Here is a 25,350-nt window from a genome sequence, read left to right on the forward strand (position 1 = left end):
GTATATATTACTACTTGCAATATTTAAGAGAATCTGTCCTATTAGAGTAACTGCTCAGCCTTGTAATTCCAGTATTAAAATGTATGAGCCAGTATGAGCCATTTAGCCTTGTGATTTTAAGTTGAAATCTAAGGTTATAAATAGTACTGGACTGTCTCAGAGAGCTTAAGAATCACCATATATGAGTTTCAATTATCGAACTTGTAAGAATAATTTGAGTACTGGGAAGGCTGATCAATCAAAGGACTCTAAAAGAAAATCAAGTACATACATTAATAAATGTAATTGAAAGTATTCTAGGATATTTAATTAAATGTATTAATTAGACAAGTTTATTCAAAGACCAACTTAAAAAGTAATTATTCAAATGTGCTAGGCTAATACACAGTATAATAAAAATTGTAAGCCAAACCTAAAAGCTTATGGAAGAGCTACGTTTTTGAATTTGTAATTTAGCATATCAAATATTATTGTTTTAAAACTAAAGTTATCTCCTGATCCATATATTCTGCCCATAAAAAAAAAGAAACCCACAATTTATAAAATAAAAATGCTGCTTCTTTCTCTGTATCATTTCAAATGCAAATATATGACCAATCATTATCTTAATCATCTCTGCAATTGCAATATAAACTATGTTTCAGTTTTTTGGATGCAATTGTAAACTACCTACCACTAACATAATCTCACTGGGGTTGTCAAGGAAGTCTAGTGTTTGTCTTGCCAAATAGTAGAAAATATGACTGACCTCTGGATGGGTGCTTATCATGGAGTAGGTAATGGGGAGTCTGAAGCCCGGCTCATAGGAACCAGCTCTCACAGGGATCCACCCCAATCTCTCTCCTTCCTACATTATTTACAGTGCCCTCCCAGTTCACCCCTCACCCATTTCCATTACAATCCACATCTCACTCTTAGCAATGGAGACACTGCTTTCACAGAGCTCCCTTACATACTGAAGAATCTGGGTCATAGCTATTGCAGTGGACTGAATTATGTCCCCCCGCCCCCTCCAAATTCTAACCCCTAAAGTGAAGGTATTTGGAAATGGGGCCTTTGGGAGGTAATTAGGGTTAGTTGAGGTCATGAGGGTGGGGCCCTCATAATGGGATTAGTGTCCTTATAAGAAGAGACACCAGAAAGAAATTCTCTCTCCCCTTCCTCCCTTCTTATCTCTCCCTCCCTCCCATGTGAGGACACAGTGAGCAGGTGGCTCTCTGTAAGCGAGAAAACTCAATTGTCTGGCACCTTGATCTTGGACTTCCCAGCCTCTAGAACCATGAGGGCTAAATTCCTGATGTTTAAGCCACCCAGTCTACAGCATTTTGTTATAAAAGCCTGAGCAGACTAAGGCAGTAATACCTAAGGAATAATGCTTCTAATTAATAAGGATAAAAAAGTTATCAATTGCAGCCAAGATTGTTTTTTCTAATTAGCAATTTCAATAACAACTAAAGGACTCACAGATAAGGGAGACACTACAAGCTTTTTTCTACAATGTCCCATTTAATGGCTCATTTCTAAACCTACTCCAGGATTGAAGGTCATCTAACAGACAGTTTTTCCATGTTAAAAGAGCAATCACACAGTTGCTCATGGAACTGTGTGGTGCATAGCAATCATGGCCCCAGTTTTTCACTCCTTCCTGTCTCCATGCCCCTTGTCATGTCCCTTTGCCTTCCTCCGTGGGCAGGGTAGCCTGATGTTAGCATCTTGTACCTGACACCGAGCTCAGTTATGTGTTTTTCTTTGTTCACTGAGTCCTTAGAAGAGAGGCCGCAAGCAGAGGCTTGATATGGGCTCGTGCATTGGGTTTGCTCTCCCCTGCACTCCAGCCGTCACCAGGGAACGTGCCAAGGCTAGCCTCCTGCAGACAGAGCTGAGTCACCCCAGTCACACAAGCCTAGATCAACCCACAGCCAGCCTCATGCCAGACTTGTGAGCAAGCCCAACTAAGGTCAGCAGGTCCACTTCACTGACCTCCAGATGCATGACCTAAAACACCAACTGACACAGATGGCAAATGTGGAAAACACACGCTGGGGGTGGCGGGGTGGGTATAGCTCAGTGGTAGAGTGTGTGCTTAGCATGCAAGAGGTCCTGGGTTCAATCCCCAGCACCTCCATTAAAAATATAAGTATGTAAATAAATAAACCTACCTACTTTCTCCCCAAAACACAAGCAAAATGAATAATAAAGTTAGATGCAAGCAAAAAAAAAAAACCCATAAGATTAAAATTTAAAAAAAATTTTCAATTAAAAAAAGCCAAAAAGATACTTGCACACCAATGGTCATAGCAGTCACAGTAGCCAAGATACAGATGAAACCTAAATGTTCATCAACAGATGACTGGATAAAAAAAGGAACAAAAAGAAAAAGAAAACACATGCTCTAGCCAGCAGTTCCCACTAGTAGGGGCAATGAATGCTGTTTCTTTGCACACCCTAACTGAAAATCTTTCAGAGTTAAAGCTGTTTTAAGTTTAAACAACTACAAAAATAACTGGGCTCTGACCTACAAAAGTGGCTTCAATGTCTGTTATCAAACCAAATGATGAATGCCTTCAAATCCTACACAGAGTTATTTTCAGAGTGACTTGAAGGTATCTCTCACACAGGGATATTCCTGTTTTAGTTTTGCCTAAAATCACTTTCGACACAAGGTAATTATTCTGTCAGGAACACTGCCACGTTATCACCCTGTACCTTGGCAAACAAGTGTGTCCTCAGATCCTCATTAAAGAATCTGTGAGGCAACAGAAGTGACATGTCTTTCAGAGGCTCAAGGAGGAACTCATCCCAACAATGTGTTACATCCAGAAATTGTTCTTTTCTTTTTTTTTTTTTTATCCACATTGGACCTAAGCAAACCCGGAAGAATAATGTCTCATAAACACACTTTCCCTGCCCCCTGGATAAGAGAGAAAAATGCCTCCTAGATCTCTCATGTCTCTAATTCCTGTGATTTGGGTCCCAGTAATGAAATGAGAAAGAAGCTCCCTGAATCATTTTTAATCTGAGCCTTTTCTCTGAAGAAAGTTCCCTGAGGAGTTAATGTCACGTCACTAAGTAATTAGATCTCCATTGCTTAGCAAGAATTCTACACCAAAGGCAGGGTAATTCTATTAGAAAATGAAACCACAACATTGTACAGTTCTGAAGCTACTAAATTTGTATTTAATTATCTAGGTAATGTGATTACGCAATCAGTTCTAATCTGATATCAAGAGGAAAAGTTCTTGGTGTGTTTTCTTTTTCACAAGATTTTGTGAAAGGGCCACACAATTAATATGACACACTTAATTACTGAAATGTAAAGACATCTTTGCAGGAATATATCCCCATCCAAACATGTACGCTATATTAGCTGCATAGATCTTTGCCATCACTAATGTATTTGTGGCTTCTTATCTTATAATGACCTATGGTAATAATTATCCCTGTAATAAAACAGAGGCCTTAGCCTTGTATTGCAAAGCTCAATTCTGCACATTATTCCCTAGAACAGCAGAGAAACAATAAGGAGTCAGAAAAGACTTTCGATTCCCTTAAATGCTCATAAGAAATGTTTTAAAAATCTATCCAAATCATGAAAATCTACTGGAAGCACACATTTTCAAATATGTGTCTTACTGGAGAAAGAAAAAGAAAAATCAAATACAGAAACAGACTCAAGAGACACAGTAAACAAACTTAGGGTTACTGGGGGAAAGGGGTTGGGAAGGGACAAATTTGGGAGTTTGAGATTTCTAAATATATAAAAATAGATTAAAAAAATTTCTTCTGTATAGCACAGGGAACTATATTCAATATCTTGTAGTAACCTATAATGAAAAAGCATATGAAAATATATGTATGTACATGTATAATTGAAACATTATGCTGTACACCAGCAACTGACACCCTGTAACTGACTATACTTCAATTAAAAAAAAAGAAAAATCAAATATATTCAATTGATAATTAAGTGGACTGACATGTGTCAGCAAAGTAAGATTCTTCCCTTATAGCTTAGAATCTCTTATAAATACAAACTTCAAAAATTTCCTTCAACAGTAGACTTGATTCTTACGGATAATACTGGCTTTGCTTTACTAAGACAGTTCTTTAAATTCCACTTTTCTTTTCCAGCACACCTCTACTACATAAACAAAGTTTCTTATATGCTTTATTTTACTTGATTATTTAAGATTTTAGGTGTTTGGGGTAGAGGGTATAGCTCAGTGATAGTGAGCATGCTTAGCATGCACGAGGTCATAGGTTCAATCCTCAGTACCTCTACTAACCAAAGGAAAAAAATATTTTAGATGTTTGCAATACGGCCCCCTTAAAAAGAGGGAGCGTGGCAGCCTAAAGAAACAGGGATTCCAGACAGGAACTGAGGTGTCAGAATGTTCACCTTTTGGTTAAGTCTTCCACTTCCTATCCTGAACTGTGTAATTTTCCAGTTTTCCATTACCACTTTTTAAATTAAGTGAGCCTACCAAAAATGTCGCTTGAAGTCAGAAACTAGTCTTCTGTGTTGTTTCTCCTCACCTGTTTATCCCTTTGGCCAATAGCTGTGCAGCCGATTTTGTTTCCCAGCACGGGTAGAAGCTGGATGTGTGGCCGTTATTACTTGACGTTGTTTGAAATCTTTTTCCTGGAGGGTGAACATTCAAGGTAAGTGAGCTCAAAGTGGAGGAGAGCATGTGCATTTGCTGATGGAAAAGCCAAGAAACAGAGCAACGCAGTGACTGGGTTGGGACCAGAATGCATCTTCTTTATAGTCAGAAGAGAAACTGCTGACATACTTAGAGGCTAGGAATGAATTAGGTTTCTACTGTTGTGAAACAAGTGACTGCCAACTTGGTCTTCTCACCAGGTACTCACAAGGTCTTTTTCTGTGTGCACGCCCCTCTGATGTCTCTTTGTACATCTAAATTTCCTCTTATAAGGACATCAGTCAGGTTGGTTAGGACCCTCCCTAAGGGCTTCAGTTTAACTTAATCACCTCTTTAAAGGCTCTATCTCCAATGCAATCACATTCTGAAGTTCTAGGAGTCCGGGTTTCAACATATGAATCTGGGAGAAGTGGACACAATTCAGCCCGTAACAAAAATATTGGCTTAAGAGACTAACTTCAAAGTAGCTAAAAGAAAATGGAAACAATAAGTAGGAATTGGAGAAGAAGGGGAAAGAAATGTTCAGTTTTTCTGCCCAAGAGGACACTTCAGAAGTATACATTGCTCTAGTGGACTCTCTCTGCCCGTGGGCAGTCTTCAAGAACTGGCGGGATAGGGGTGAGGGGGACAGCACAGAGGAGGTCCCTAACAGGGAGGGGATGCTTATTTTATAATTTTACAGGTGATGCACCACCTGCACCCCACAGTAATGCAGCACAAGAATTTAAACTAGATCTCCTAAAATAAGAATGCCTTCAGACATAGCATGAGCTCGGAAATCATTCAAATCAGATGATGTCAGACCCACTTGTGACAATATGGCAAAACAGAATCTCCTAAGGGAGAGATTGGGTTGGGCTTATTCAGAAACTGGTACATCAGAATCCAACATGGTACCTCTCTAAAGATTTTTAAGGGTGGGTTTTTGACTCTATGAGATTTTCTCCTCTAATACTGACTTGAGTGTTAATCCCTATGTAAGATATGATTCTATTAAATTGATTTCATACACTCTGCAAAAAAAAAGGGCATCCCTAAATTGATTTAAATGGAGTATTCTAAACCATTTTATTCCTTCAATATTACATTAATATTACATCAACCAATGCCTAACATTTCTCAGGACTATAGGAACAAGGTGCAAATTCCCTGACCTCAGGCAGGTTACAGTCTAGTTGTGGGGATAGAGATCACCCAGCAAATAATAAGCAGGATGAGCTGTATACGAGGAGGTGGTAAGTGCTATGATTTAGGGAAGGAGACAACTCTTGAAGAGTGGCCTGAGGGGTGAGCGGTCAAGGAGGTCGAAGGAGAATGAGAAGGGAGTGGCCTCCTGGCAGCCACGTCCAGACAATGTTCCAAAGAGGGAAGATCAACTGGATCAGATGCTCCTCACAGTCAAACAGAAGGAGGACAGGGAGTGTCCACTGGATTTGGCCCCACAAAGGTCAGGATGACCTGGACAAAGGCAGTTCTGAAGGAGCAGCGGGGATAAGAGTCTGACTGAAGTGAGGTGGAGACCCTGAATGTAGACAACTCTTCAGGGCACATCTGTGTTTTCAAAACATCCTGTTTTCACTCAGGGTTGGGGCAAACCCCAAACATGAAATGACATGTGAAGGCAAGAGGGCAGGTCAGTCTGCCACCTCTCAAGGGCAGAGTCCACCCAGGCCTGGGTAGGCTGACTTGTGTCCCCCTTCTTTTCCAGTGCCTTTCCTGGGGCTGCTTCCCTTCGGGACCTAGAGATCCTCGCCCTCACATCCTGCTTGATCGCATCACTAGCACAAGCACCAGTTGATTCCATGCCTCTCTGCGGGGTATCTGCCTCATGTTTGCCAGCAGGGGGAGGAACCTGCCCCATGACTCCTCAAATCCAGTGGTGTCTGCAGCTGCACACTCGGCCTGTTCTAACAAGTCTTAAGTGTTTCTGAAAAAGGAAAACCAAAAGGAACCCAAATAGAGAGAAACAACCTGAAGTATCTGGCCTGAGCCACAGGGAAGAGGAAGCAGGCCTCAACTCTCCTCCTCTGAGAGGCCATATGCTTTAGGGCCTCAAAGAATGCCCCAATTTATACAAGTCGCCACTGCAGCATTAAGCCTGAATGGCATTTGGCGGCAGATAAAGTCTCCCTGTGTCATGCAGCAGAGGGCTGTGCGACCAGATCTTGTTTAGAATTACATTTAAAACCTGGAAATCAAATGATATGTCCAGATAACTTCTGTGGTAAACCTCAAACCAGTCATGCTTCAGGTTAAGCCTCTGCATTTCTAAACAACATGCCTTTATTCTCTCCAGGCTGATTTGCGGACCTTCCCGCCAGCGGTATCAAGTAGCAAGCAGCTGAATGTACCCTCTGTTGTGAGCATTAAGGGATGGATGGTGGAAGGAGGCAGTGCCCCTCTGCTGAGAAATTCTCCATCTCTGATACGTCTCTGCAACACATACATCCAGCTTGCTCCCTCTTCGTTTCTTGGGTTATTTGCTAATCTATAAAATTCGAAAAACAAACAAAAAAACTCAACCAACTCCAAAAACATCCCATCACTTCAGAAAAATAGAGCGCTTAGCTTCCCAGACTTTTCTTCATCCCTCTCACTTGAACAAATCTCTCCTGGTCGTTGAGTGGCGTAGTCTTGCTGTATCTCGTCTCACAAGGTCAGAGTTTGAATACACCAGGAAAACTGACAGACCCTCCTAGGGCAAAAAAATTAGTCCAATCCTGGCCACAGAGATAGAAGAGGGACGACACTGGTTTGTGTTATTTAATCCTCATTTTATCGCTGAGGAAACGAAGACTTACAAGGGAATGCAATGCTGTGATCAAGCTTGGAGGGTGAGCCCATGGTGTTGACAGGGCCTGTGCTAATGGGCATCCTTGTGAAAGAACCCCATTTTCTCAGGAAATTGTTCTGGCCTTCCCTTCTGCTTCCTATAAAGGAATCGATTCTGTTAGACACATGTGCTCCTGGCCACACCAGGCACCAAGAGAAGCCTTGAAGCATCTACATTGGTTCTGGGCTGTGGGATCGGCTTCTATTGGAGATCAGAGCTCATAAATGAGTTGCTAAGATCTCCTCCTGCACAGCTTCCCCCAAGCACTATCTGATGCAGGAGGGAGAAGTATAAACCCGGACACTGAGCACATTTCAGTGCACTGGGACAGGGACATACCACCTGTAGAAGTCCACGAGGCATCGTTTTATTACTTTAGCAGTGAGAGAAGGATTTCCCCCCTGCCTTTGGGTAAAAAATGTTGCAGTAGATTCTTTTGCTAAAAGAGTCATTTAGATATTACTGGTCACGTCACATTGTAGTTGTTTGGAAATAATTATATCCATATCACAGACAGTAAATAATAGATGTGCATTCACTAACGTTTTATTCATGTTCTGTTTTAATACGGCAAACTTAGAAGTAATTTAATCTCCTAGTAAATTGAAGTGGTGGGGGGTTCTTCACACAGAAGACTGCAAGTTATTAATTCCGGGCAGTCTTCATCTTGTACAATTAGTCACTGTTTGCAGCTGGAAATGTTTTATTAATTTTCCATAGCAGTTGATTTTCCACAGTTTTCTCAGTTTAAATTAAGCAGTAAGAGCTGCTGTTTCTCCTTAAATAAATTTTCTTTCCACAAAAATACATGCCTCTGGCTATGTCAATTTTCCCATTTGATTAAAGTGCCAGCAGGCAATTAATAACTTAATGCATTTTAAAGTACTTTTGGAAAAAGTAATTTGAATAGCCAAACTTGTGTATTTGAATTGATTGTTGCAGAAGATTTTTAACAGGCATTTGAAAATCCTAGAACCTTGGAAAGGACGAATAGAGCCCAGCAACCAAGTCTGGGGGACTGTGGGGTGGTCTCCATAAAAGGCCCACAGCTGGCACTCAAACTTTGCCAGGAGGGCAGGTGATCACCTCTTTGTAGGAGGCTGGAGGAGAGGCAACCTCAAAATGGTCTTCATAGGGGCATACAGAAGACTGGAGTGGGAAAACCATTTAAAAAGCAACGAGGCAAGATGGATGAACCTTGAAGACATGATGCTAAGTGAAATAAGGCAGACACAAAAGGACAACTATTGTAGATTTCACATATATGAGGTCCCTAGAATAGTTTACTGCATAGAGACAGAAAGTAGAATGATGGTTGCCAGGGGTGGAGGGGAGGGGGGAGAGGGAAGTTAGCATTTATTGGGTACAGAGTTTCTTTTAATGGTGATGAAAAATTTCTGAAGTTAGTGGTGATGATTGCACAACATGAGACTGAACTTAATGCCACTGAATGATATACTTAAAAAAAAGTCAAAAGGGTAAATTTTATGTGATTTCTTTTTACCACACACACAAAAAAAAAGCCATGTGACCTTTTTTCATGCTCAAGATGTAGAAGCAAGAATGTGATGGCTCCCCCTGTGCAAAATTCCACATTTCCCTGGCTCTTCTGGTAGAAGCCATGATCAACTGGGCTGAGAACACAAGCGCCACAATTCTGTGTACGCTCTTTGTGAAGCGGGCCAAGAGACAGCTGAGCAGACTTCTGATGCTGGTGTAGGTGACACGGTGATGGCTAGTCAAGAAAGGCAAACCAGAGCTCAGAAGGAAGGTACATCAAGCTGGGGTAATTAAACAATAGGAAGTCATTCTGGAGAAAGACGCTGTGTTCCTTTATTTTGACCATCATGGGGATGTCACAGTAAACTATAAAGGTGAGATGAAAGGTCCTGTCATCATAGTTGCAAAGGTGTGTATAGACTTATGGTCCAGGATTGTGCCCCATGCCGGCAGCATTGCATGATTCTCCAGTGCCTTTGTTTAAAAAAACACCCCATTAAAAATTATTTGCTCCCTCCCCTCAAAAAATGTAATGAGGATATTCAAAGCTAATTGGTTTCCTTTTTAAAAGAGCACACACACACACACACACACACACACACAAAGGAAAACACGCCCTCGTGTCATCTATAGTGAGAGTTTAGGCTTCTTTTTGACTGTGAGTCTCTCACTGACCTCTGAGTATCCGACTCAGAGGACTGGCTGACACTGTCTACTGTTTCCTTAGAAATCTATTGACCAAGGCCCAGGAAAAGCGGATGCTCAGCCCCAGTGCATACGCTCGTGAATTCTGCTCCCACTGGTTCGCTGTATGCCTCCTGAGAGGCAGCTGGGATTCTTCCCAAACCTGTTTCCGCCAGGTGATTTTAATTATGCAATTTCATTAAATATTATGTAAGTAGATGAAATGTGAGCTCACAAAGAGTTGTTTCTGTGAAAACAAGACTGAATATCTTAATAAAACTTGATAAAGGTGAGCTCTAAAGAAATATGGCAGATGTACTGGGCAGGGACAAAGTTAAGCTGGAGGATAACATTACAAAAATGAAAAGGGATTCTGAACTTAGGTTGCTTTACAGGTGTCTATAATGCTTCTACTTCCCTTGGAAGACACTAGAAACCGTGGATGAGGCACCCAGGGCATATTTTAAACCGAGATGACTAGAAACTCCAGATGGCTCATATGCAACAGGCAGGCCCTGGCTCCCATCCAACTGCACTGAAAAAAATAAACTTTCACCAAACTTTCAAGTATCCAGAGCAGGGTGCCAATAATCATTTGTATGGCACAGCCAACGGATTGGTAGGAGCCGCTTAGCTGCTGAGTTGAGAAGTATCCTGAAGTTAACTCTGAACTCTGTAAGCAGGAGTACAAAGAATCAACAGTGTTTTCCAGGAGTGTGAAAGGGAAACAGAGTGAAAAAGGCACCACACACTCACCGCAAGTCATCTGGAAAAAGACAGATGAGTGCAAATTAAAAACCAGGCATTCTAACTGTTAGTTATTTTCTTTTCACTCGTTGCTAGATCTAAGCGCAAGTCTACTTTTATTCAAATAAAATGGCATGAGTAATCCAAAACACCCTTCTTGTTTCAATCCTAGAGATACCTACTCATGATCAGAATGAGCTACCCCTTGCCTTGAAGAAGAGTAAACTAGGTCCCACAGACCCTGCTGACCGACCCCAGGGCTCTCTACTCCCGAACAGCCTATTTGCTCAACATTTTCTAAAGAAATGTCAGCAACATTGACAATTGTGTTGGATTTCTTTTGAAAAGCTCATTCTTGGAAGCTGGCCAACATATTACTTCAATCATCCACCTGCTTAAAGAAAGTGTAAAGTTCTTTCTAAAAATGTTTTGAAGAATGACTTCCTGTGTCTGGTAGATGGTGTTGGATTATTTCCCAACACTGAGCTGGCATGTTCCTGACTGTCCTAATGTAGATACTGTATCATGTGCATGGTCCCAGGAAAGAAAGAAGTGGTGATTTATGTTGCAGGTATCAGTTTTTCACACGTCTGAAAGTGTGATGTGCACCAGCTGAGGGCTTCAATTCACTTAGTGCAAAGGGAAATGGCAGCTGGGTTGCACTGATTTTAAAATGTCATAAAATAATAAGATTAATACTTTAACCACTACTGCTGAGAAGTGGAAGGTCAGTTTGATGTTTGCCATGTTTGTTATTAAGTATGAGAATATCAAAATGGGTTCTTCTTGTGGAGACCGTCTGATGGAAGGAAGGTAAATTTAAAGCCGTCAAATCATTTTCCCCTGAGAAATTTTTTTTATTTAGCCAATTTTTTCATTTTTATGCCTATTTCTTTAGCCAAATATGTTGTGTTTTGTTGCTGTTTGTCGATTTTTATGCAACAGGGAGGCTATTAGATATACTTTAGTGTATCAGTAAATTTCTAGTTGTAGGTCTCTAAGAAAACCTGTCCCAGCTTTCTCCACCTAAAATGAACATATTTGTGTAAGTTATAGCTAACAGGACCATAAAGAAGTATAAAAAGCAGGTATCTTTTCAGATTAGCTTTAGGCTAATCTTCAGATTAGGCTGCATTTAATAGCGTGACAAAAACAAACAAACAAAAAACCAAGTAGAGGCTTAAACAAGACAGAGATGTCTTTCCTTCTTACACAAAAGAAGTCAAGGAAAGATGCCAAGGCTGGCATAGCAGCTCCATGGTCATCAGAGCCCAGGCCCTCTCTAGCTTGCTACTCTGCCATGATTTATGCACCATCTCATGTTCCAAAATAGCTGCTCAAGTTCTAGCCATCATGTCCACCTTCCAAGAAGAAGGAAAAATCAAAGAAGAGTATACCTCCTTCCTTTGAGGGCACTTCCCCCAAGTTATACTTTTTTTTTTTACATGTAATTGGCTAAATTTCACTCATTTGGCCACACTCAGCTGTAAGGAAAACTACTTTAAAAAGTGAAAAAAGAAGTATAACTGACATGTTAAGAAAGTCATGGAATTATGTAAAATGCACAATTAAAACCACAAAAGAGGGAAAAAGAACAGAAGGCAAAAATAAGAACAGAAGAACAAAGGTAACAAACAGAAAATAGTAAAGAATATGGTAGGTATTAATCCAACTATATCAATAATCACTTCGAATCATTGTGCACCAGTTAAAAGACAGACATTGTCAGAGTGGATCAAAAAAAAGACCCAACTATATGCTGTCTATAAAAAACCCACTTTAAATATAAAGACATGTATAGATCAAAAGTACATGGATGGAGAAACATATGCCATGCTAACACTAATGAGAAGAAAGCATAAGAAACTATATTAAGACAGAGCAGACTTCAAAGTAAAGAAAGTTATCAGGGATAAAGAAGAGCATTATGGAATGCCCAGATGGGTTAACTGGTGAATTTAAGGAAGAAATTATACCAATTCTCTACAATCTCTTTCAGAAAACAGAAGCAGAGAGAATACTTCCTAACTCATTCTATGAAACCAGTATTATTATAATACCAAAACCAGACAAAGACATTATAGACAAAGAAAACTACAGATTAATCTCTCGCATGAACATAGGTACAACAATTTTCAACAAAATATTAGCAAATTGAATTCAAAAAAGTATAAAATTAGTTATATATTTCTACCAAGGGAGATTTATCCCAGATATGCAAGACTGACTCAACATTCAAAAGATCAACTAATGTAATCCATCACATCAAAAGACTAAAAAAGAAAAACCACATAGTCATATCAATAGATGCAGAAAAGCATTTTATAAAATCTAACACTCATTCAGGATAAAAACTCAAAGTAAATTAGGAATAGAGGAGAATTTTCTCAACTTGTTAAAGACTATCTACAAAAGCCTATAACTAACATACACTTAACGGTGAGAAACTTGAAGCTTTCCCACTAAGATCAGATACAAGGCAAGGATGTCCCCTCTGAGCCCTCTTTTTCAACACTGTACTAAAAGTCCTTGCAAATGCAATAAGGCAACATAAAGAAAATAAAAGTATACAGACTGGGAAGAAAGACATAAAACTGTCTTAGTATGCAGATGAGATGATCACCTATGTAAAAAATCCAAAAGAATTAACAACAAAAAAACCTCATGGAACTAGTAAGCAATTACAGTATAGTAGTAGAATACAAGGTTAACACATAAAAGTCAATTGCTTTCCTTAACACTTAATACCTAATGAATACATTTACACCCCCAAATCAAATACTTAGGTATAAATCTAACCAAATATGTAGAAAATCTATATGGGGAAAACTACAAAACTCTGATGAACTAAATCAAAAAAGAACTAAATAAATGAAGAGATATTTCATGTTCATGGATAATAAGACTCAGTATTGTCAAGATGTTAGGTCTTCCCAATTCTAATCTATTAATTCAATGCAATCACAATCAAGATCTCAGAAAGTCATTTTATGAATATCAACAAACTGATGCTAACATTTATATGGATAGGCAAAATATCCAGAATAGCCAATATAATATTGGAGTTTGGAGGAGAACAAACTCAGGTAGCAGGATGCTACTTGAATTCAAAATTAACTATAAAACTATTGTATATCTTCTTATACTGTAATCAAAACAGTGTGATATTTGCAAAAGAATAGACATAAATCAATGGAACAGAATAGAGAGTTCAGAATTAGACTCCCATAAATATAGCCAACTGATCTCTGGAAAAACAGCAAAGACAATACAATGGAGCAAAGCCTTTTCTAAAAATGGTGCTGGAACAACTGGATATCTATATGCAAAAAAAAAGACAAATTTACACACAGACCTTACAAAAATTAACTGAAAATGGATCATAGACCTAAGTATAAAATCCAAAACTATAAAACTCCTAGAAGATAACATAGGAGAAAACTTAGACGTCTTTGGTGTTGCATTGTAAAAAGCATGACCATACCCAAAGATGTGATCCATGAATGAAATAACTGATAAACTGGACTTCATTAAAATTAAAAACTGTGAAAAAATATCAAGAGAACTAGAAGACAAGCAAGAGACTGGGAGAAAAATATTTACAAAAGACCCACTTGATAAGGAACTGTTATTCAAAATATACAAATTACTCTTAGAACTCAACAATAAAAAACCAACAACCTGATTTTAAAATAGGCCAAAGATCTTAACAGATACCTCATCAAAGAAGATTTACAAATGGCAAATAGCATATGAAAAGATGCTCCGTGTCATATGTCATCAAGGAAATACAAAATAAAACAATGAGATACCAAAATATGTCTTTTAGAATGGCCAGAATCCAGAAAACTGACACCACCAAATAATGTCAAGGATGTGGAACAATGGGAAATCTCATACACTGCTGGTGAGAATGCAAAATGGCACAGCCACTTTGGAAGAGTTTGGCTAGTTCTTAGAAAACTAAACATACTCTTACTATCAGTCTAGCAATTGTGTTCCTTAGTATTTACCCAAACAAGCTGAAAACTTATGCTGACACAAAATCTGAACACAGGTGTTTCTAGCAACTTTATTCAAAATTGGCAGAACTTGGAAGCAACCAAGATGTCTTCAGTAGGTGAACGGACAAATAAACTGTGGTCCCTTCAGACAAGAGAATATTATTCAGTGCTAAAATGAAATGAGCTATCAAGCCAGGAAAAAAGACATTAGTAAGCTTAAAGGAATATTACAAAGTGAAAGAAGCCAATTTGAAAAGGCTACATACTATATGATTCCAACAATATGCCATTTTGGAAAAGGCAAAACTACAGCAACAATAAAAAGATCAGTGGTTGCAGTGTGTTGGGGAGGGGTCTGGGGTGGGAGGAGGTGAGTAGGCAGAGCACAGAGGATTTTTAGGGCTATGAGAACACTCTTCATAATATTGTAATAATGGATACATGTTGTCATACATTTCTCCAAACCCACAGAACACACAACATCAAAAGTGAACCCTAAATTAAGCTATGGATGTTTTTGTAATTACAGTGTATCAGCGGAGGGTCATCCTCGGTTAAAAAAAAAAGTGATGTTAATAGTGAGGTACACTATGCGTATGTGAGGGCAGGAAGTACAGAAGAAGTCTCTGTACCTTTCTCTCAAGTTTGTTGTAAACCTAAAACTGCTCTAAGAAAGCCTTTAAATTTTTTTTTAAAAGGAAGAGAAAGAATGAATATTGGAGGTAAATAACATTCTTACCCTCGAAGGAGCATCCACAGTCTGTGAGGACAGTTTTAGAGAAGGTAAATTTTGTACTTACTTTCAAAATTCCCTATTGATACTATGAGATTACATATATATTGAGGTGGATGGGTCCTTGAGGGATACATCCTGAGTTTCTTTGCTAGAATTCTGTTTCTAGAGCACGAATGCTGCTCTCATCACTGTCACCTCCCCACCAGATGGGAAATGCCTCAACTACCTCAAAGAGGTAAATTCAGAACACTTTGGCAAGTTTTACTTTCTTGTGCTTCCTAGGGGAGTCCCAAACCATCCCTGTCCTCCCACCCCATCTCCAGAAAATTTCTAGACCAAGAATCCAAGAAAGGTAAGAATCTCTTATCTGTTAACATTAAAAAAGAAAACTAAATAATATAAGTAAATATAAATTTCTGTCCATTTGTTGGAAAAGTTCAGAAGTATAGTCATTATAGATAATATGTGGAATTTAGGAGGCTTGCCATTTCTTTCTGCTATCTGTGCATGTTTGTAATTGCTTTTCTGTTTTTCGGGGGTATCCCGCCATCTTCCTTAATTCCTTCCTTTCTTCTTTAAATCATCATGAAAGAAATTCAGGAGTTGGTGCACAGTATCTGACAAATGCCAAAGCTCTAAATCTCTGGTTCTTTGGTTGCTGAAGCAGCAAAATGCCCCCTCCTTGGGGCAGCCAGAGACAGCTTGCTGCTGCAGGCGCAGGCACCAGGCCTGCCATCCAGGCGTCCTCCAATGCCTCTGCCCATATCCCACTGCCAGCCGAGGATGCCGCAGACAGCGTCTCCTTTCTGCATTTCCTGAGGGTTTTTTTCTGCTGAGTTGTGCCCCTGCTAGTTCTGCCTGAGCCCACTTGCATTGATTCCTGAAAATCATCAATATCCAAGCTTTTTTTTCTTTATTTGACTTCTTGCAAATATTAAGCACGGGGTAACTTTTCTGAAAAGTTAAGTGGAAAAAGTGAATTCACAGTCTATTGGATGTATAATGCCCTTTACTCTTGGTTGAGGGAAAGAGCACTCTAAGCAATTATTTTAAATCCTTTTTAGTGACTACCTTCAAGCAATGAAAAGAGCAAAAGAAGCAAGCTCAATGGAGAGCATTAAGCAATTATCACTGAAAATTATTTAAGCTTAAATAACTAAAATAAATTATTCTATAAAATCAGACGATGTACTGGAAAGGCTTCTACATGGTCAATTTGCTTTCTCATGGACCAGCTGAAGGGGTAAGCAAAAATGTTGAATTCTAAAACTCTCAACTTAGTGAATTAATATAGATTTGGGGGTGGCATGAAATACCCGAAGATGATGATGAGTCATTGCCACAAACGGTTTAGCAAATGGGATTAAACAATTTCCAATGATATGAAAATGTAATAACATGAAAAACATTGAGTCCTGCACAAGCGATGACCTTCTCCCCCACTTCTGCCACAAAATGAACACTTTTCAGTATTTACAGAGAACCACTAGAGCACGGTGGTTAAACAGAGACTCTAGAGAACCAGACTGTCCGAGTTTGAAACACAATTCTGCCGCAGCAATCTGTATGCCCTTGGACCAGTTAACTAAGCTCACTGCGCCTTGGTTTCCTCACCTGCTAAGTGGGGCCAACGTGTGAGTTAGCAGTGTAAGTGCTTAGAGGCGGGGCCGGCACACAGGCAGCACTGAGTGTTAGCTATTCCTATTTGTTACACAGGCATTCTTTGCTTGTTGGGTGGCTGTATTTGGAACTGTGGGCTCTGGAGGGACTACATCCATTAGCACACTAGATGCAGTGGTCCTTAAAGTGGGATGCTCACATCCCATAGTCCTCACCATTCCTGGAGCTGGGGGGACATTGTGTACATTTATGCTGGGGGGGGTATCTTCTCTTCTCATTCCCACTGCTCAGGATGTTCACTCCCATTGTGTGGAGGGGCCCAGTGGTTGCCTGTTCCTGCCCTCGGGACTCCACTTAACAAAGATTTATTGAGCACCTGCCATGTGCCAGCCCCTGGTGAAGCGCTGGTAACACTGAGATTAACAGGCCCTGCATGTTCTGGAAGCCATGGTGAGACAGAGACAAACAGAGGCGCCATGAGAGCCGATGGGATGCCCCAACTGGGTTTTGGAGGGATCAGGAAAGGCTTTACTCAGACAGTGACTTATTTAATTGAACGCTGAAGAATTGGTGGGCTTCTCCAGAGAGACAGGAGGGATGAGACAGAAGAAACCAAGCACCAAGGTGCCCAGAGTGTGACTAGTTTGGGGAATAGTGAGTGGTGTTCTATGGATCTTACCCTGGTCTAACCCTCTGGCAAAGCTGTGGCTCATCCACATGGCACCTTCCTGGATGACAGGACAGAGCTCACATCTGGTGAGCTGAGCACGGGCTGGACCACCCCTACTGCTCCTGGGCCATGAGCCCTATGCTTTGGTCCTGAGCTCTGGCTCCCACAGCTCTTGTCACAACATGTTGCTATCTTTCTCAAAGTGAAGGACTATATGCGACTCTTCTCTCTGTCTCTTCTGTGACAGCCTCTTAACATTGGGTTTCTCAGACCACCGGCAGCAGAATCATATGAAAGCATGTATAGAAATGCAGAATTCCACCCTCTACCCAACTCTACTGAATCAAATGTACCGGGGTGAGTGCTGGAAATCTTCATTTTTAATAAGGAAAAGGGTTGAGGTAGAAACATACCTTTTTTTTAATCTCCCAGAATTTATTTTTTATTCTTATTCTTTATTGAAGTGTATTGATTTACAATGTTAGTTTTGGGTGTACAGTAGAGCAACTGAGTTATAGATATAAGAAATAATACTTTTTAAAACATACCCCCCCAGGTAATTCTGATGCACACTGTAGTAAGGAAACCACTGCCATAGGGCCTAGTAGGAAGTCTGGCATATTATATATACTCAGTAAAAGTTCAATAAATGAAAGACTAAGAGGATATCTAGGAGGGGAATGTGGTGCATACCAAGTAGGGCAGAGGAACGGAAAGGTCCTGGGGTGGGAACATGGGCAGCTATTTCCATCAAAAGGAAGCTTGAGGTTCCAGGTCGGGGAGGAGCAGGGGTGATGTGGGCCATTCTGAGTCTTCTCTCCAAGGCAGCATCCAGGTGGAATCCCTGACTCAGAGCCCTCGTCTGTCCTTGGCCTCCTCTCCTTTTCCAGTCCTTGCTCTCCACAAGGCACCTTTTCCCTAATTGCTTCTCCAGGGCAGCTTTGTAGCCTCAGTGAACACAGAGCTGGCATCACTATAAGCACAAGGTTTGCTGTAGTTAGCTACATCCTGGTTTCTCAGCCTCCTCCCTACTTCTCTTTTAAAGAGGGGAAAAATCTATTTCTTCATACCTCTGCAGACCAGCAGATGAATCAGACAAAAATTTCAACAGCTATTAACAATATGAATATGGTTGACCCTTGAATAACATGGGTTTGAACTTGCAGGGGCCCACTTATATGTGGATCTTTTCCACAAATACTTGTTACAGTACAACACGCTCCAAAACTGGTTGAATCTGCATATGTGGAACTGTGGATGTGGAGGACCACCTGTGAAGGTACACATGGATTTTGGACTGCAGGGAGGGTCAGCACCCCTAACTCCTGCATTGTTCAATGGTCACCTATATATCACAAATTCCAGGCAAATATATCTAGATGAATATACTGCAAATTTCAGGCAAGAGCCTTATAAGAACAGACCTCCCAAAGCCTTGGTTTTCAACCTTGGCTGCAAATTGGAATCACTTGGGGAGCTTTAACAAGTACTTCTGCCAGGTCTCAAGCCCAGAGGTTCTGAGATACTGGTTTGGGGTTCAGCCTAGGCATCTCGGATGTTCCTGGAGGGATTCTGATGTGCTTTCAGGGTTAAGTATGACTGCTGCAGAGGCACCATCATCTGAGAAATGTCAATGGTAGAGTCTTCAAGCACCCTGACAAGTCCGTCCATGGAAGGGTAGTTCAGAGTAGGAGGGCAAGAAACCCACATCACTGGGCTCCTAAATTAGATAAAGGACAACTCAGCAAAATAGGTTCTCACAACCATCTAAAGCATCTCTAGAAACAGGAAGAGGTGAAGAATTGCAACAAGTTGGAAGGAATCCTTTGATAAACAGCTTTGATGTATAAAATGATTAACGTCCAAAAGTGCATGCTATGAGGGGCAATCAATGGTTTCCAAACTGTCCTATAAGTAGCGTGAGCTCTGTTAACCACAGGAGTTTTGTTTTGCTGGGTAGGAATTATAATTTTGAGCCAGAGCTGAATTGTTGAGAGCAGAGGTGTTCTCCAGCCTTCCCACTTTAAGCTTTCAGCCTTTCTACATATTGAACAAAAATATAAAGAATATCACTTTGAAAGGGATCCAAGTTATTAAGTCCTCTTGTCTTAGTCTGGACCTGTCCATTATTTCCTCAGCCTCCTTGTAAAAAAAAAAAAAAAAAAGCCTCTGGTCCAGGTCCTGCCTCTGCCAAGACAGGAATGTTGAGCCCAGACTGGAATGTTGAGCCCAGACTGACACTGATACTGAAGGGGGAAAGCACAAAAACATGCTTTCTTCTGAGACAGCATTTTGAGTACAATTATTGGAAACCCTCTAACCAATTTAGATTACATTTTTAATTGTGCAGTTATAAAATATATTTCCCAACATGTTTCAGTGTATGGTTTTTTTTAAGTCTTTACTAATGCTGGTACCTAATAAGCATTAAACAAATTTTTTTTCAGTCCGTTCTTAATCAGACACATAAGTGAAAGGATGGGTTACCTAAAAAGGAATCCTGAGTGGAAAGTGGCATCTTTCTGGCAACTGGTTGGATGACAAGGCAATAAGCAGCTAGACTTCCCAGTGGAGGGCCATCAGGGAATGCCATCCGAAGTCAGCCAGGTGGCAACCACACAGCTAGTACATCTTCAGTGTCAAGACCCATTTGCCCGAGGTGTTGCCAAAGAGGTACCTTATCCTCACATATAAACTACCAAGTAACTTAATGTAACAGGCACTTATTTAAAAACAAACCCTGGTGTAAGTGTTTGGCAGGTGTCATCTCTCCCATCTAGGGCCTTATAATCTTTTTTGGGAGGGAGAGGTAATTTGGTTTATTTATTGAGTTTTTAATGGAGGTACTGGGGATTGAACCCAGGACCTTGTGCATGCTAAGCACACACTCTACCACTGAGATATATCCCCCTCCCCTGCCCTTAGGAGCTTAGAATCTTAATGGGGAGAGTAGGTACATTTTTCCATACCAAGCAGTTACAGAGCAAACTATCTCAGCATAGACAGATGATAGATCATGCACCTACATTTTAACTCAGTTATTTCATCTGCAAAATAATGGTACTTACACACTGGGTTATTACTAAGTGGAATAACTACGTATCATTGAAATAAAATACTCAAATACCTGAGCATTAAGTAACAGTGCAAGAAATGTTACTTTTTTCCATCTATTAATCAAGGGGAGCAAACATAAAGATCATCTGGTCTAGAATCTTCATTTTACAGATAAGGAAACTGAGACCCAGAGAGGTAAAATGACTTGCCCAAAGTCACACAGTTAGGAAGAGCAGAGCTAATAACTAAAGTATTTTTCTTTGTATGTATTTTCTTTCTATGTATTTTTCTTTGGATTTCTCAGAAAGGGATTGCCAGAGCTCTTCAAAAATTACACATTACCTTCTAAAATGAGGCCCCAGAACAATGACCTGAGGTCCTTTAAAAGACAAAAGGTATGTCCCCCATCAGGTAGAAAGTCACATTCATCTGTTCTCAGTTGAGAAAGCTGCTAATGGCTCTTACCAGGCCTCTCCCAGTTGAAGCACAGAACCAAAACATTTGCAGCCTAAGGATTCCCTCCCACTGTTTGTAGATCAAATACAAACAGAAACAGTGGGAGGCTGGGCCATCTCTAACTGAGAGAATCAATATCAATGAAACAGACAAAATCCCAAAATCTCAAAATAATGAAAACAAAGATATCCAAGTAATAAAATCTGCTAGAATCACAAAGACAACACAACTCCGATCTCAGCTGGCTCAAAGAAAGTGTCCATTAACAAGGGATTAACACAAGGGAAGTACACAAGCAGTCAATAGGAAATGAAAACATTTCACACGGTCTAGTCCCATTTGAGCCCACCCTAGGATTAGGGACGAGGGTGTGTTGAGATGGTGCTGACTAGAGAAAGAGCGTCTCCAGAAACCATCAGCCATATGCCAACTTAAAGAAACATCCCAAACTGCTATTAGTTGGAGTGAAAATCTGGAACTGATGAGTCAGGGGATGAGACAAAGCACTGATTAACTGCCCCTTTTAGTCTTGTCCATTATAATTTTCAGCAGACCCCTGGAAGGAAAGCCTTGATCACTGTATACTTTAAAATAGGCATTTTAATCAAAGTTTCCGAACATTAGAGATTTGGAAGAGAGGGGAAGGGAAAAAAGAAAGAAAAGAAAAAACAAAAAACAAAAATTGTGTAATAAAATTATTAGCTTATCATAAAATAAGCAAAATGGCATTTCCCAGACTCCCAGTGAAGATAATGTCAGCATTTCTCACTATAAGATACCATAGTGTGAATGAAATCAGAAGCAAATCTCAAAAAATGAATATTAAAAAATAGTTAACCTATGAGCATAAATATAATTAAATTCTTTTAATGGCTGTAATACTCCTAGTTAATAGCCAAGCTGCCTACAAATGTTAATTCAGTATATGCTATTTGTATGATAAAATTGCAACATGTCTTCAAGGGTTAACACTTAAAAAATAAATCCTTTTTTTTTTTTTTGCTTATTTGGTTTGAGGCAAAAGCTATAACTGCATCCATTTGATTAGCATATCTGTAACCAGGTACAATGATTTCAGAGAAAATGGATTTGTGAGCTTGTTTCATAATCATTAGCAACTCCAAGAAGATGCCCCACTTAAAAAGACTGCCTGGCACCGTGACCACAATCAGACTCTGGTGTGAACTACAGAGACTATGTTAACATTGTGCAACAAAATTGCAGCCAATGGTGCTGCACTCACCATCACCAAAGGGAAATTATAAGAAAGGTGGGATACCAAAACCTCTCTGGTGGGATTTCAACATGGTGCCTGAAGTCAACAAAACCCATGTGACTACTTGGCCAGTCACTGGGAATTTGATAAATAAGATAGAATCCTCAGGAGGCTGCAAAGCACTTAAGGGATGAGCATGGGTTTTGGAATCAGATAAGCCTGGAATCCAACCCTGAAGTGACAGATGCTAAAATTACTTGTCTAATCAGTCTCTTCTTATTCCTTGCTAAAAGAATCCTGGCTTTAGGCTCACTGCTCAGAAAAAAATACTGCTTCCTGGCTTTCCCTGCAGATAGAGGTAGCCATGAGACACGTTCTAGCCAATGAGATGCTGGATATGATTCCGGGGAAACTTTTAATTAAGAAGGGCAGCCTCAGCAGGCAGGGTCCTTTGCCTCTCTGCCCTTCTCCCCTCTTCCTGTTAGAGGTCTAGCAATCACCAGGCAATGATGAATCCAAGGATGAAAGCCAACACTCTCTGAATAAAGACACAAAGAGCTTGGGGCTTTGAGCCGATGCAGCAGCCCTAGACGGCCTCCCCACCCCATCTTGTTGCATCAGTCGAGTAAACTCCAACTTGCACAAGCCACCAGTCCTAGGTGTTCTACTACTCACAGCCAAGGCATTTTGGAATGATAAACCAGTATCTCTGAGCTTCATTTCCTCATCTACAAAATGGGGATCTAATCTTTATCAACTTGGAAGATTTCCTGGTAAGCCTAGTTGGTGTATTATGTATAATTCTAAGCCCAGACTTCAATGTCTGACTCACAGTAATCATAGGAGGCTATTATTATTATTTATTAATAAGAGTCAAGGAGTATTTCTTTTTCTTTTGGGAAACTTAAAGGAGCAGAGCCCAGCTTTCCGGAGATGAGGGCTCTCTTCTGGGCAAGGTGCTGATGTCATATTCGGGTGAAAACCAGCTGACTGAGCTCAGCTTTATAAGGACATTGACCTTAGTGGAATCTTCTATAAACAGTCGATATCCAAAAACTGCGTCCCTCTGTTCCTACTTAAGGAGATTTTTTCTGACTTATTGCTAATGCATACTAGCTGTTTCTTGCACTTGAAGAGTAAGCTGTTGCTTTGTTTATAGTGAAACCAAATTCCTTAGCTGTATTTCATTCCTGAGCAGTAATCACAGCAGCAAACTGCAAAATTAGCATCTAATAGAGCATTTCAATTAAAAACCAGAGAAATGTTTGTTAGACCACATATTTTTGCCTCCAAAGATAGCCTTTTTTTTTCCCCTGAGTATGTGATTGCCCTAATTCTGATTTATTTAGTGTGATATGCATTTGGCCTCCTGGTTTCAATTTTGTGAACAAAATGATTAGTTGTTCCTTTTTAACCTGTTCAGTTTTAGGAGAAGGCTGTTGATATTTTTTCCAACACAGTCAATACAAGGGGCTTAAAAATAAATCACATATCCAGGAGTAGGGTTGCTAGATCATATGGTAACTCTATTTTCAGTTTTTTTCCAATGTTCGTAGCAGTGCTATTCACAATGGCCAAGACATGGAAACAACCTAAATGTCCATTGACAGATAACTGGGTAAGGAAGTTGTGGTGTATTTATACAATGGAATATTAATCTATAAAAAAGAATAAAATAATGCCATTTGCTGCAACATGGATATATCTGGAGATCATCATTCTAAGTGCAATAAGCCAGAAACAGAAATAAAATTACTATATGCTATCACTCATATGTGGAATCTTAAAAAAAAAAAAAGACACTAATGAACTTATTTACAAAACAGGAACAGACTCACAGACACAGAAAACAAACTTATGGTTACCAGGGGGAAAGCAGGTAGGAAGGGATAAATTGGGAGTTCGAGATTTGCAGATACTAACTACTATGTATAAAATAGAAAAACAAGGTTCTACTGTACAGCACAGGAGCTATACTCAATATCTTTTAGTAAGCTATAATGAAAAAAATATGAAAATGTATATGTATGACTGAAACACTATGCTGTACATCAGAAATTGACAACATTGTAAACGGACTATACTTCAACCACAAAAATAAATAACTTTTAAAAATCACGTGTGATGATTTAGAGCATCCCTGGCCAGGCACATCACAGCAGCAAAGCACTGGGCATTCCTGCCCTACCCTAGGCCCTTTTGTTGCTCTGCTCCATCTCAGCTCAATAAAATAACAGTAACACCTCTTCTTCTGAACTTCAGCTAAGCAAATTTGGAATGCTTGTCAATGAAGGCTGAGACTCTGCCTGGGTCAGAAAAAAAAGCACCTATCTGCTAGGGGGCCTGTTTGAGGAGTGATAGCTGCAGTAAATAGCCATGAGTCTCTCAGCTAGTAAAGTTTCCTAGAGGAAGGTGTATGCTAGCACTGTCCATCAGAATGTGAACCACAAATGCCAGTCACATATGTAATTTTAAGTGTCTTACTCGTCACTTTTTTTTTTAAGTAAAACTACACAGGTAAAATTTCAATAATACATTTTTCCTTAAGCCCAAAGTATATCCAAAATATCATTCCCACATGTAATCAACAAAAAAAAGTTAGAGATATTTTTTCCATTCTTTTTTTATATTAAATCCTGAAACTCTGGTGTGTGTTTGACACTTATAGGACATCTCAGTGCAGACCAGTCACATTTCAGGGGTTCAACAGCCACATGTGGCCAGTGGCTAACATATTAGAAAGCTGTATTGTAAGGCCTAAAATTTCACATGCTGCCTTGACATCTTTGAGCCTCATGGGGCCCCCAAATCTTAACTCTGAATTCCCCTGCTCTTGCCAGATATGTTCCCCCAACGCTCGGTGGAAAAAGCTCCTTTACTTATCTAATTCCCTGAGCAGCCAGACCAGCTGCTTCCCACCTGGTCCTCCACCTAATGAGTCTCACCTCTCTGCAAGCCTGTGGCATCATTCAAACAAGCCAATCACATCCTCCAGTGGAAACCAGACGTCATCTGACCCTTTTGTTACTACAAAGCCTGCCTCCCACAGCCCCTGCTGCTTCACTTTGCAACCTCTGTGTGGCTCTGTGTGGTGTCCTCCCCCAGGCTGTGAGTGTATGGGAACAATATACTGCTGTCAGTCTCATCTCTTCTGTCCAGTGTC

The 25,350-nt window shown here is 40.1% G+C and overlaps 1 long non-coding RNA gene and 1 pseudogene across 2 annotated transcripts in view; one reads left to right on the forward strand and one right to left on the reverse strand.

Moving 5' to 3' along the window:
• LOC116280978 (uncharacterized) overlaps positions 1-25,350 on the reverse strand; it is a 177,474-nt gene that overhangs the window by 94,492 nt on the left and 57,632 nt on the right. The gene's annotated exons all lie outside the window — the stretch shown is intronic.
• LOC116280977 (large ribosomal subunit protein uL14 pseudogene) lies at positions 9,047-9,460 on the forward strand (annotated as a pseudogene).

This window comes from Vicugna pacos, chromosome 6 (genome assembly GCF_048564905.1).
Source record: "Vicugna pacos chromosome 6, VicPac4, whole genome shotgun sequence".
Taxonomy (NCBI): domain Eukaryota; kingdom Metazoa; phylum Chordata; class Mammalia; order Artiodactyla; family Camelidae; genus Vicugna; species Vicugna pacos.